The following is a 13,057-nucleotide window of genomic DNA, read 5'->3' on the forward strand; positions in this document are numbered from 1 at the left end:
GTTCTGATGTCAACCTGATTTTTGTCAGCCTCCAACGGTGGACAAACATTGCATTACATCCCTATCGAAACTGGCCATTACCACATTTGTTATCAACCTGTGAATACAAAAGGAAGAGGAGTTAAATGTCCAAATAATTAATTATACATAACACATTATGAACCGCTTGTTATAGTTTGTGTTAGGTTTGTCATATCTAATGTAGATGTCACATTGGTTCTACTGTGGTGCTAGATGGAAGATCATGGGCCCACCCAAATTGCTATGCTTTTATCTTCTGAAGACAAAACTGATATTGCACAATTTCGAAACCTAAAACCTTCCTGGTGTTAATGCTAAAAGGCAGTGAGCAAAAATCTCTAAACATTTACTTGGGTCTGTTGTATGTACACAAAAGTGAGAGAACAAACAACTGACTGAGCAAATTATGACTCTTATATGGTACCAAAAGCAATGTTTTGGGATATTTCACACTATGAGTTCAGTAATATCAGCAGTCTGTCATTATTTTGCAAGTTGGCAATATTAGCACATATTTGCAAACAAGGCTTGACATTAACATAGAATCATCCCGTACTTAAGGCATATGAATGATATTCCACATTACATCAATATGAGCGTGGTTTGTCCCATTTTTTATTTACTTCAGTTTTATGGTTTTTGTTTGGCAGCCGTTACTGCCAGTCATTTGACCGTTTCTTTATTTTTTAACAGTGTAAAACTGTTATTTTATGGATTTTTTACTGACCAATTCAAAAACGTGATATCACTAAACCGTGTACAGAGGAACACTGTCCTTTCACAGATTTTTCCTAGATTATTATGATCAAACGCATTCAACAAAGTGCTAAAAGTAAAATACTTGCCTAAACGTTCTACAGAGAAACACTTCTTATTTTACAGGTTATTAAAAAACAAAAAATTATAGTGTTAAAGGATGCTGATGATTGTAAATTAAAAGTTTTATTTTTAAAGAAAAAATACAAAGTCTCTACATATACTGTACAAAACTGAAAATGCAATCATTCAGTTTTTGAAGTAAAACAGTGCAAATTTGAAAGGAAATACATTTCAAATACATTTCAACATTTCAAATACTGTACCAATTAACAGAACAGTTTGATGAGAAGTTAATGAGTTGAATTAAATATTCTCAGCACAAGAAATACAAAACATCTACAAGTTTCAAACGACTATTAATTCTAAAAGCTGGATTACACTACATGACTTTTCAAATCTGAACAGATTTTTAAAACACTAGGCATCATACATACAGTCAGGTCCATAAATATTGGGACATCGACACAATTCTAACATTTTTGGCTCTATACACCACCACAATGGATTTCAAATGAAACTAACAAGATGTGCTTTAACTGCAGACTGTCAGCTTTAATTTGAGGGTATTTACATCCAAATCAGGTGAACGGTGTAGGAATTACAACAGTTTGCATATGTGCCTCCCACTTGTTAAGGGACCAAAAGTAATGGGACAATTGGCTTCTCAGCTGTTCCATGGCCAGGTGTGTGTTACTCCCTCACTATCCCAATTACAATGAGCAGATAAAAGGTCCAGAGTTCATTTCAAGTGTGCTATTTGCATTTGGAATCTGTTGCTGTCAACTGTCAAGATGAGATCCAAAGAGCTGTCACTATCAGTGAAGCAAGCCATCATTAGGCTGAAAAAACAAAACAAACCCTTCAGAGAGATAGCAAAAACATTAGGCGTGGCCAAAACAACTGTTTGGAACATTCTTAAAAAGAAGGAACGCACCGGTGATCTCAGCAACACCAAAAGACCCGGAAGACCACGGAAAACAACTGTGGTGGATGACCGAAGAATTCTTTCCCTGGTGAAGAAAACACCCTTCACAGCAGTTGGCCATATCAAGAACACTCTCCAGGAGGTAGGTGTATGTGTGTCAAAGTCAACAATCAAGAGAAGACTTCACCAGAGTGAATACAGAGGGTTCACCACAAGATGTAAACCATTGGTGAGCCTCAAAAACAGGAAGGCCAGATTAGAGTTTGCCAAACGACATTAAAAAAGCCTTCACAGTTCTGGAACAACATCCTATGGACAGATGAGACCAAGATCAACTTGTACCAGAGTGATGGGAAGAGAAGCGTATGGAGAAGGAAAGGAACTGCTCATGATCCTAAGCATACCACCTCATCAGTGAAGCATGGTGGTGGTAGTGTCATGGCGTGGGCATGTATGGCTGCCAGTGGAACTGGTTCTCTTGTATTTATTGATGATGTGACTGCTGACAAAAGCAGCAGGATGAATTCTGAAGTGTTTCAGGCAATATTATCTGCTCATATTCAGCCAAATGCTTCAGAACTCACTGGACGGCGCTTCACAGTGCAGATGGACAATGACCCAAAGCATACTGCAAAAGCAACCAAAGAGTTTTTGAAGGGAAAGAAGTGGACTGTTATGCAATGGCCAAGTCAATCACCTGACCTGAATCCGATTGAGCATGCATTTCACTTGCTGAAGATAAAACTGAAGGGAAAATGCCCCAAGAACAAGCAGGAACAGAAGACGGTTGCAGTAGAGGCCTGGCAGAGCATCACCAGGGATGAAACCCAGCGTCTGGTGATGTCTATGCGTTCCAGACTTCAGGCTGTAATTGACTGCAAAGGATTTGCAACCAAGTATTAAAAAGGAAAAGTTTATGATTATTATTCTGTCCCATTACTTTTGGTCCCTTAACAAGTGGGAGGCACATATGCAAACTGTTGTAATTCCTACACCGTTCACCTGATTTGGATGCAAATACCCTCAAATTAAAGCTGACAGTCTGCAGTTAAAGCACATCTTGTTCGTTTCATTTGAAATCCATCGTGGTGGTGTATAGAGCCAAAAATGTTAGAATTGTGTCGATGTCCCAATATTTATGGACCTGGCTGCATACTGACTTTGTAAATCGTGACAAAGGAAAACGTCTCAGGTTACGTATGTAACCATGGTTCCCTGAAGGGAACGAGACGCTGCGTCGAAAACGCATATGGGAACGCCTTCAGCGTGACCAGGCTCTGAATATGATGTGTAATCAGTCAAACAAGGGCGAGGAGTCACGGGCGGGGTGACGTCACGACCAGGAAGCATATAAGCACGTGCGGCGGAGCCGGCTTCAGCGTCAAGTCATGAAGCAAGCGCTGGCAGGGATGCCGGAAGTGTGGCAATGCGACGCAGCGTCTCGTTCCCTTCAGGGAACCATGGTTACATACGTAACCTGAGACGTTCCCTTCCAGGAACTTCGAGCTGCGTCGAAAACGCATATGGGAACGAGATACCAACGCCGCCAGACTGACAAGTCCCTGCCTGGTGTCAGGACGAAAGGACAGAGGAGCCGGGAGTGGCTCGGATGTCGAGGTCATAGAACCTAACGAAAGTCAGGGGCATGGACCACCCAGCTGCGTTGCAGATGTCCTGCATGGAACACCTGCCCAGAAGGCCTTGGAGGCCGCCACACCTCGGGTTGAGTGCGCTCTGACTCCCACCGGCGGGGGGAGCTCAGAGGCCTCGTATGCCAAAGCCATGACACCCACAATCCACCTATTAAGCGGAGGGCTTCGTAGCAGGAAGACCCCTCCTAGGCGGACCATAGCACACAGGCAGCTGGTCCGACTTTCTCCACAGGGAGGACCTGTGGATGTATGCGTCTAGTGCTCGCACTGGACACATACGGTTGTGCTTCTCCTGGTCTGGCTCCCCGAAGGGAGGAGGACAGAAGGCCTGCAGTACGACCGGCTGTGGAACGACCGATGGGACCTTCGGAACATACCCCACGCGGGGGTAGAGGAATACTTTCGCCGAACCGGGCGCAAAGTGAATAGAGGCCGTAGTCAGGGCCTGAAGGTCACTCACCCTCCTCAGAGAGGTGATAGCCAATAAGAAAACGGTCTTGATAGTGAGGAGTCTCTCAGTTATCTCCTGAATGGGCTCGAAAGGTGCATTGCACAGAGCCTCCAGAACCACAGCCAGATCCCACGTAGGGACGAGATCGTACCGGAGGCCTCAGCGCACCGCGGAGGAAACGTGTAACCAGGGGGTGTCTACCCACTGACTGGCCACCGGTAAGGGCGTGGTATGACGAAATAGCTGCCACGTACACCTTAACAGTGTAATGGGTTACCCCTGCGGAGAAACGGGCCTGCAGGAACTCCAGTACTGCACCAACGGGGCAGTTGACTGGGTCGAGCTGGCGGTCCCCGCACCAAGAAGTGAAGAGCCTCCACTTCAAGGCGTACAGTTTCCTCGTAGAGGGAGCTCTGGATTGGAGGATGGTCTCGACAACCTCGGTTGACAGACCGGAAGCTATGAGCTGTGCCCCCTTAGGGCGTCACACCAACAGCTTCCATCACTCCGGGCAAGGGTGCACCTCGGTGCCCCCGGCCTGTGAGAGGAGGTCCCTCCTGACGGGCACTTCCCACGGAGTGCCGTCGAGGAGAGATATCAGGTCCGAGAACCATACTCGGCCCGGCCAGAACGGTGCTACTAACAGTAGACTGACCTCGTCCCGGGGCACTCTCGCCAGAACTCCAGGGAGCAGAGTGATCGGGGGGAAGGCGTACAGACGGAGCCTCGGCCACGTCTGTACCATAGCGTCCAGTCCCAGAGGAGCTGGAGGGGTCAGCGAGAACCAGAGAGGACATTGTGCTGACTCTTGAGTCTCAAAGAGGTCCACCTGGGCCTGGCCGAAAATACCCCAAATCTGCTTCACCACCTCGGGGTGAAGCCTCCATTCCCCGGGCCTCAGCCCCTGCCTCGACAGGATGTCTGCTCCCACATTGAGATGCCCAGGTATGTGCATAGCTCTCAGAGATAAGAGCTTGCCCTGGGACCACACAAGGATCTGGTGTGCCAGCTTGTACAAGGGGCGCGACCGCAGACCTCCTTGGTGGTTGATGTAAGAGACCACTGCCGTGCTGTCGGTGCGCACCAGCACATGGTGATCTCTCAGGTCTGGGAGAAAGTGCTTGAGTGCACGGAACACCGCTAACATCTCTAGCAGATTGATATGCCACGTCAGGTGGCAACCTCTCCACAGACCGCGGGCAGGGTGGCCACTCATGACCGCACCCCAACCGGTGAGGGAAGCGTCCGTCGCTAGCGAGACGCGGCGACAAGGAGCTCCCAACACCGGGCCCTGGGACAAGAACCAAGGATTCCTCCACATGTCGAAGGCACGGCACAACGGCGTGACACTTTGACAGCGCAGAGTGAGTTTCCCCTCAGGGAGACCCCCTTGGTCTTGAGCCACCACTGTAGGGGTCTCATGTACAGCAGGCCAGAAGGTATCACGCTGGACGCAGCTGCCATGAGCCCCAGCAGTCTCTGAAACTGCTTGACAGTGAGTGACTGGCCTTCTCGCACTCTCCTGACTGTAGTAAGGATCGACTCGATCCGAGCAGGGGACAATCGTGCCTGCATCGTGGTCGAATCCCACACCACGCCTAGATAAGTGATTCTCAGAACCGGAGAAAGCACACTTTTCTTGGCGTTCAGTCTCAACCCCAGTTCTTTCATGTGGGCGAGAACGACATCTCGATGCCGAACCGCCAACCGCTCTGATTGAGCGAGGATCAACCAATCGTCGATATAATTGAGTATGCGGATGCCCTGAAGCCGCAACGGGGCCAGTGCCGCATCCACACACTTGGTGAAAGTGCGGGGTGAAAGTGCTAGGCCGAAGGGAAGAACCCGATATTGGTACGCTTTCCCCCCAAAGGCGAACCTCAGGAACTTCCTGTGAGAAGGAAGGATGGAAACATGGAAATATGCGTCTTTGAGATCTATCGTGACAAACCAGTCCTCGGACCTGATTTAAGTCACGACCTGCTTGATAGTAAGCATCCTGAACTTCAGCTTTCTGACTGAGCGGTTCAGTAGACGCAGATCCAGTATGGGCCTCAGCCCTCCATCCTTCTTCGGAACAATGAAGTACCGGCTGTAGAAACTGGACTGGGTCTCGTGAGGAGGAACCAACTCGATGGCTTCCTTCCTCAGCAGAGTACCAACTTCCTGTTTCAAAACCAGAGCCTGCCCGGGGCGGACCGCAGTCATAACAACCCCGCAGAACGGCGGGGGTGGCCCGCCGAACTGAATACGATAGCCTCTCGCTACGGTCTGCAGGACCCAAGGAGACACATTCGGCAGCCGCTGCCAGGCTGTCAAATGCTCTACTAAGGGAATCAGTCTCTCGAGACTGACCTCTGGTGCAGCCAGGCCGCTGTCTCGAAGCGGCGCACCGGAAGGAGGCACATGGCCTGGCTGCTGGGGCGAGTTTCTCGGCTCCGCGCTGCTGGGCGGACAAACCTGAGAAATATACTCGCTGGGACCGGCTGTGCCCTGGAACAGCGGCAGGGTCAGCAGACAAGTCCCTGGAGGGCACCGAGGGGAGACGGTCACCGTGTGCCGCGGTGTAAGCCGCTCCACCCCAGTAGGGGTCGTCCTCCGTAGTCCTGGGGCTCACCCGTCAGGACCTCTGAACGAACCAGACCCTGCAAGGCAGGACCCAAAGAGACACATTCGGCAGCTCGCTGCCCAATGATCTTAAGGGAATCAGTCTCTCGAGACTGACCTCTGGGTTCAGAGAAGCGGCCAGACCGCTGTCTCGATGCGTCGCACCGGAATGAGACGCGTAATCTGGCGGCTGAGGCGAGTTTCTCGGCTCCGCGCTGCCGGGCGGACAAACCTGAGAAATATACTCGCTGGGACCGGCTGTGCCCTGGAACAGCGGCAGGGTCAGCAGACAAGTCCCTGGAGGGCACCGAGGTGAAGTGGTCACCGAGTGCCGCGGTGCAAGCCACTCCACCCCAGTAGGGGTCGCCCTCCGCGGTCCTGGGGCTCGCCCATCAGGACCTTTTGCGCGAGGAGCTGGTATGCAGAGGAGGCTGCGCCCGCCCAGCAGCCACCTGAGTTTATAGAGAGTGCATACCCTCTGCCCACCAAAGATGTTGTAAGCAGAGCAGGAGCCTTCAAAGGCGATGCCGTAGAGGGAGACAGATAGCTCGCAAGCGTCTGTTCAACCCGCGGCATCGCCGCATACCCGCGCTCTTTCAGTTCCCGCGGGAACGAATGGCCGGGACGAAAAGATTTCACCCGCGATCTCGACACCTCAGTGAGGAGATCGGGGAAAACGGAAGGCTCCTGTGTAGAAGTAGCTCTCTGGGGCGAGAGAGGCGGCGAAACCTCGTCAACGCTCGTCACATCAACCTCCTCGGAGGACGCAGCGTCAAGCCCTCGTCTCGGGGGAAGAGAAGAGACCGCTTCCGAACCGAGAGACGGGGCGCCAGATCAGGCGCGGGAGGATATAGGGACATGCCCGTCTGACTCTCGCCAGCCAGATCAGCCTTTTTCTCTTTTTTTTTTTTTTTTTTTCTCTGCAAGCCCCGCGAGCGCAGCCGCCGCTCTGCCTTTTTTCTTTCTCTCTGATTTAAAGGCAAGCGGGACCGGCTTTATTCATTTTATGCTTGTGCAAACACTGCAGCTTACAAAGCTCATAGTTATATCATATTGGGGTGACAGAGGCGGCAAAACCTCGTGAACGCTCGTCACATCAACCTCCTCAGAGGAAGAGAGACGAAGCATTGAGCCCTCGTCTCAGGGGAAGAGACAGCTTCCACACCGAGAGACGGGGCGCCAGATCTGGCGGATACGGGAGGAGATAAGGACATGCCCGTCTCACACTCGCCAGCCAGATCAGCCTGCGAGCCCCACGAGCGCACCGCCGCTCTGCCTCGGCAGCAGCGGGACCGGCACCGCGTGGGGAGCTCGCGAAGGCTCCCTTCTCGAAGAGAGCCCTCCGGGTGCGGAGACCGCTTCTGCGTGCTCCGCACCCAGGCAGACCACACACAAATCGTGTGTGTCCTCGCTCGTGATATAGCGAGGGCAAGGATGCACACACGACTCAAAATGTGGTCTGAAAGCTTCACCCCTGAGCTTGCCCTTGGCTTTGGCATGATACTGAATGCTTTCCACTTAAAACTAGGACAAACAACAGTAAATAAGACTGACACATACAGAGCGCTTCGCTGAATGACAAAAAGCTGAAGCTGGCTCCGCCGCACGTGCTTATATGCTTCCTGGTCGTGACGTCACCCCGCCCGTGACGCCTCGCCCTTGTTTGACTGATTACACATCATATTCAGAGCCTGGTCACGCTGAAGGCGTTCCCATATGCGTTTTCGACGCAGCTCGAAGTTCCTGGAAGGGAACTGGGCATCATACACTACATGACCGAGGATCATACACTACCAGACTTTAAAGTTGTTCCGAGCACAACAAACTTACTCATAAACGTGAGCCTTGGAGACGCGTGACAAATGGAAACAATATGTGTTCTAAAATCGGCTGAAAATATCAAACATTTTTGATATCCTCCAACTGGATAGAATCTGAGTCTGAAGCTAAAAAACCGGAGTCTGTGACTATCATACACTATGCGATTTTCTGTTGAATCGGTCAACTATCAAATCTGCAGACTGGCTCTGACTTTCGGCAACTAGTGTCAACTTCTCCAGACTGTAAATTGGCGGAAAATCAGGACAAAAAACATGTAGTGTATTCCAGGCCTAATTATATATGATGCCCAGCTTTCCTTTGTCATTATTTACAAAATCGGTAAGTGTATGATGCCTGGTGATTTAAAAATCTGTTCAGATTTTTAAAAGTCGTGTAGTGTATTCCAGGCTTAAAGGGATACTCCACCCCAAAATGAAAATTGTCATTAATCACTTACCCCCCATGTCGTTCCAAGCCTGTAAAAGCTTCATTCATCTTCGGAACACAATTTAAGATATTTTGGATGAAACCCGGGAGGCTTGTGTCTGTCCCATTGACTGCCAAGTAAATTACACTGTCAAGGTCCAGAAAAGTATGAAACACATTGTCAGAATATGTTATGTAATGTTATGAAGCGATGAGAATACATTTTATACAGAAATACAACAAAAATAATGACTTTATTCAACAATTAGGCACCGTAACGTCTCCTCTGCATCAGCACAGCGCCATTTTGAAGATTATGCCCTGGACGCAAAACACATACACTCTTCTGTATCAGCTTGACACAGGGATGCGTTGTTTGCGTTCAAATCAAAGCATAAATCAACGCAGAAGACGCATCCCTGTGTCGAGGCTGATACAGAAGAGTGTACACATTTTGTGTCCAGGGCATAATCTCCAAAATGGCGCTACGTTGACACAAACAGTATTCTTGTCGCTTCATAAAATAATGATTGAACCACTGATGGCAGACGGAGTATTCTGGCGATGTGTTTCATACTTTTCTGGACCTCGACTGTGTAATGTACTTGGCAGTCAATGGGACATTGACAAGCCTCCCGGTTTTCATCCAAAATATCTTAAATTGTGTTCAGAAGACGGACAAAGCTTTTATGGGTTTGGAACGACATGGTGGTAACTGATTAATGACAAAATTTTCATTTTGTGGTGGAGTATCTCTTTAAAACTGTTTCATTATTCAGATGTAAATTTGTGTAAACAAATTTCCTGAAGAGGAATTCTTGAGAAGCAATTGAAAAAATTAAAATTCTATTTTTCTTACAAGTTAGGGTTAGTATCATAATGTTTTTCTTTGAAAAAGATTGTGCAGGGAACTGTACTTTAGCTTGTATTATCCCAATCAGGTTTATAGTGTTTTTATCAATATTCGATTGACCCTTTTGGGCTCCAATATAGCTCTGATAATATATGTGGAAAAAAATTACATTGTATTTTAATCCTGAATACTAGCTACACAAGTGTAATAAAAAGTAAAATCAAAACATACAAATAAAGGTCCATGATTCTGCACCAGAAGTGACAGACACAGTAGATAAAGAGCAGTCCTCCAAATCTTACGTAATCAGCTGTATCCTTGCTGCATCTGGGGGTTAAATAAATAAAAAAAATACAACAAAAAAAAAAGACGACAGATTTATTGAAAAGTCCTTAAAAAGGAGGATTCCATTTGTGTACCTTTTCTTTAAACAACATTTGACATTATGAGATATTCTGACTAATTTAATGATCTAGCTGTGACCTAATGGTTAGAGAGGCAGACTTGTAGCCTGAAGGTCATGGGTTCGAGTCTCAGTCCTGGCAGGAAACCCACTAGTGTAAACAGGGGTTGTTACCTTTGAGCAAGTTACAAGTTAACCCTACTTGTAATTATAAATACATTTACATTTAGCAGACGCTTTTATCCAAAGCGGCTTACATTGCATTCAAGTTACAGTTTCTACATTTTATCAGCTCTTGCTTTCCCTGGGAATCGAACCCATGATCTTGGCGTTGCTAGCGCCATGCTCTACTATTTGAGCTACAGGAAATACAAATAAAGAAATAAGTATTCACAACAAATAACAACTTTTCCCAGATGTAAAAAATGGCAATTAGTACACTAAAAAAAATAAATATAATATTTTTACCAATTGCTAAAATGCTAATACCTGTATATTTATAACTAATAAAATTATTTGCTTTTCTATCACACGTCGGTGATGTCTAACAAATGTACTTGAGGAGATCATTAAATTACTCCAGTATCTTCATACTTCATCCACCTTATTCCTAAACGCAGAAGTAAGCCTATAGGCGAGACTTCAAGTTCATTAGCCTTAAATAACAATAACAACATGCAGTAAATAGTAAAACTGTTTGTATTACAAACCAGTGTGTTCATAATTAAGATAATACACTAAAATAATATGGTATGACAAACCAATTTGCAATATCAAGCAGCAAAACGAGCAGTTCTGTACAGCTAAAAAAGTAAAAATATCTGGAAGCAAGACCCATAAAATCTATAAATGGGCCATTTTTATATAATAAGGTGGATATGATGAAAATGATGTCATCATTTACTCACTTATGTCTTTTCCAACCTGCATAACTGACTTTTTTTTCTGTGGAACACAGATAAGTGTTTGCCTGCTTTGCCCATGTTCACATTTCAGCACATATAACGGCACATGATCATTAAAGTATTATGAATACTCACTTTTACAGAAGATCATATGGCAGAAGATTTTCAATCCCAAAACCTCTGGACCATGAGAGGAAAAACACACACATACACACGAATATTTAACAGGTTTAATAAAACAATAGTAATTGTTGACTTACTGACAGAGACAGACAGGCTTACAAAAAGTTTGGCTACTCACCAGCTTTATACAAACACTTAGCAGTAAGATGGATCCGAAAGCATGGTTTGCATAGTATTCTTCAGGTGGTTTCATGATCTCTCTGTTGAACGAGTCTACATGTCAGTTGTTCATGTTCCAGAGTGAGACATTTTATTTTACAACAAAATAACAATATCGTTATTTTTACTATTTCATTCTGTTATTAAAAATAAGATCAGCAAAAGGCGGCCTTCAGTACTTAACTCATATTAAGGTCAAGCTCCCGCTATTTATTCTGTCATTCATCTATTACATAAACCTCCAGAGCTTGTAGTACTAACGCTATGCGGATATATTTACATTTCGCGATATAAAAACAACAACAACGAGTCACTTTTAATCATGCCCAAGACATCGTCACACAGCCTTATCTGGACAGTATTAAAACATAATAACAAAACACAGTAACAGATTACCCAGCAAACATGTGACGTCAGAGAGACGTTCAGATCATGTCTGTATATCGTCTGTCAGTTCAGAACCACTTTTGGAAGTCTACTGGACGTGCAAAACTGGTTCAATATCTGAACGTCTGATGGGGACCCGTTTTGTACGTCTGTGGACGTGCAAAACCGGTTCAATATCTGAACGTCTGATGGGGACCCGTTTTGTACGTCTGTGGACGTGCAAAACCGGTTCAATATCTGAACGTCTGATGGGGACCCGTTTTGTACGTCTGTGGACGTGCAAAACCGGTTCAATATCTGAACGTCTGATGGGGACCCGTTTTGTACGTCTGTGGACGTGCAAAACCGGTTCAATATCTGAACGTCTGATGGGGACCCGTTTTGTACGTCTGTGGACGTGCAAAACCGGTTCAATATCTGAACGTCTGACGGAGACTTTTTTTGTATGTCTGTGGACGTGCAAAACTGGTTCAATATCTGAACGTCTCAAAAGGACCCATCTTGGACGTCTGTGGATGTGCAAAACTGGTTCAATATCTGAACGTCTGACGGAGACTTTTTTTTGTGTGTCTGTGGACGTGCAGAACTAGTTCAATATCTGAACGTCTGACGGAGACTTTTTTTGTGTGTCTGTGGACGTGCAAAACTGGTTCAATATCTGAACGTCTGACGGAGACTTTTTTTTGTGTGTCTGTGGACGTGCAGAACTAGTTCAATATCTGAACGTCTGACGGAGACTTTTTTTTGTGTGTCTGTGGACGTGCAGAACTAGTTCAATATCTGAACGTCTGATGGGGACCCCTCTTGGACGTCTTCTGGACATGCAAAACTGTTTAAATATCTAAACGTCTCACTAGGGATTTTCTTGGACGTCTTCTGGACATGCAAAACTGGTTCAATATCTGAACGTCTGATGGAGACTTTTTTGTGTGTGTCTGTGGACGTGCAGAACTAGTTCAATATCTGAACGTCTGACGGAGACTTTTTTTGTATGTCTGTGGACGTGCAGAACTAGTTCAATATCTGAACGTCTGATGGGGACCCCTCTTGGACGTCTTCTGGACATGCAAAACTGTTTAAATATCTAAACGTCTCACTAGGGATTTTCTTGGACGTCTTCTGGACATGCAAAACTGGTTCAACATCTGAACGTCTGATGGAGACTTTTTTTGTATGTCTGTGGACGTGCAGAACTAGTTCAATATCTGAACGTCTGATGGGGACCCCTCTTGGACGTCTTCTGGACATGCAAAACTGTTTAAATATCTAAACGTCTCACTAGGGATTTTCTTGGACGTCTTCTGGACATGCAAAACTGGTTCAATATCTGAACGTCTCAAAAGGACCCATCTTGGACGTCTGTGGACGTGTACAACTGGTTCAATATCTGAACGTCTCAAAAGCACCCATCTTGGACGTCTTCTGGACATGCAAAACTGGTTCTC

The sequence above is a fragment of the Barbus barbus genome (genome assembly GCF_936440315.1).
Source record: "Barbus barbus genome assembly, chromosome: 28".
Classification (NCBI taxonomy): domain Eukaryota; kingdom Metazoa; phylum Chordata; class Actinopteri; order Cypriniformes; family Cyprinidae; genus Barbus; species Barbus barbus.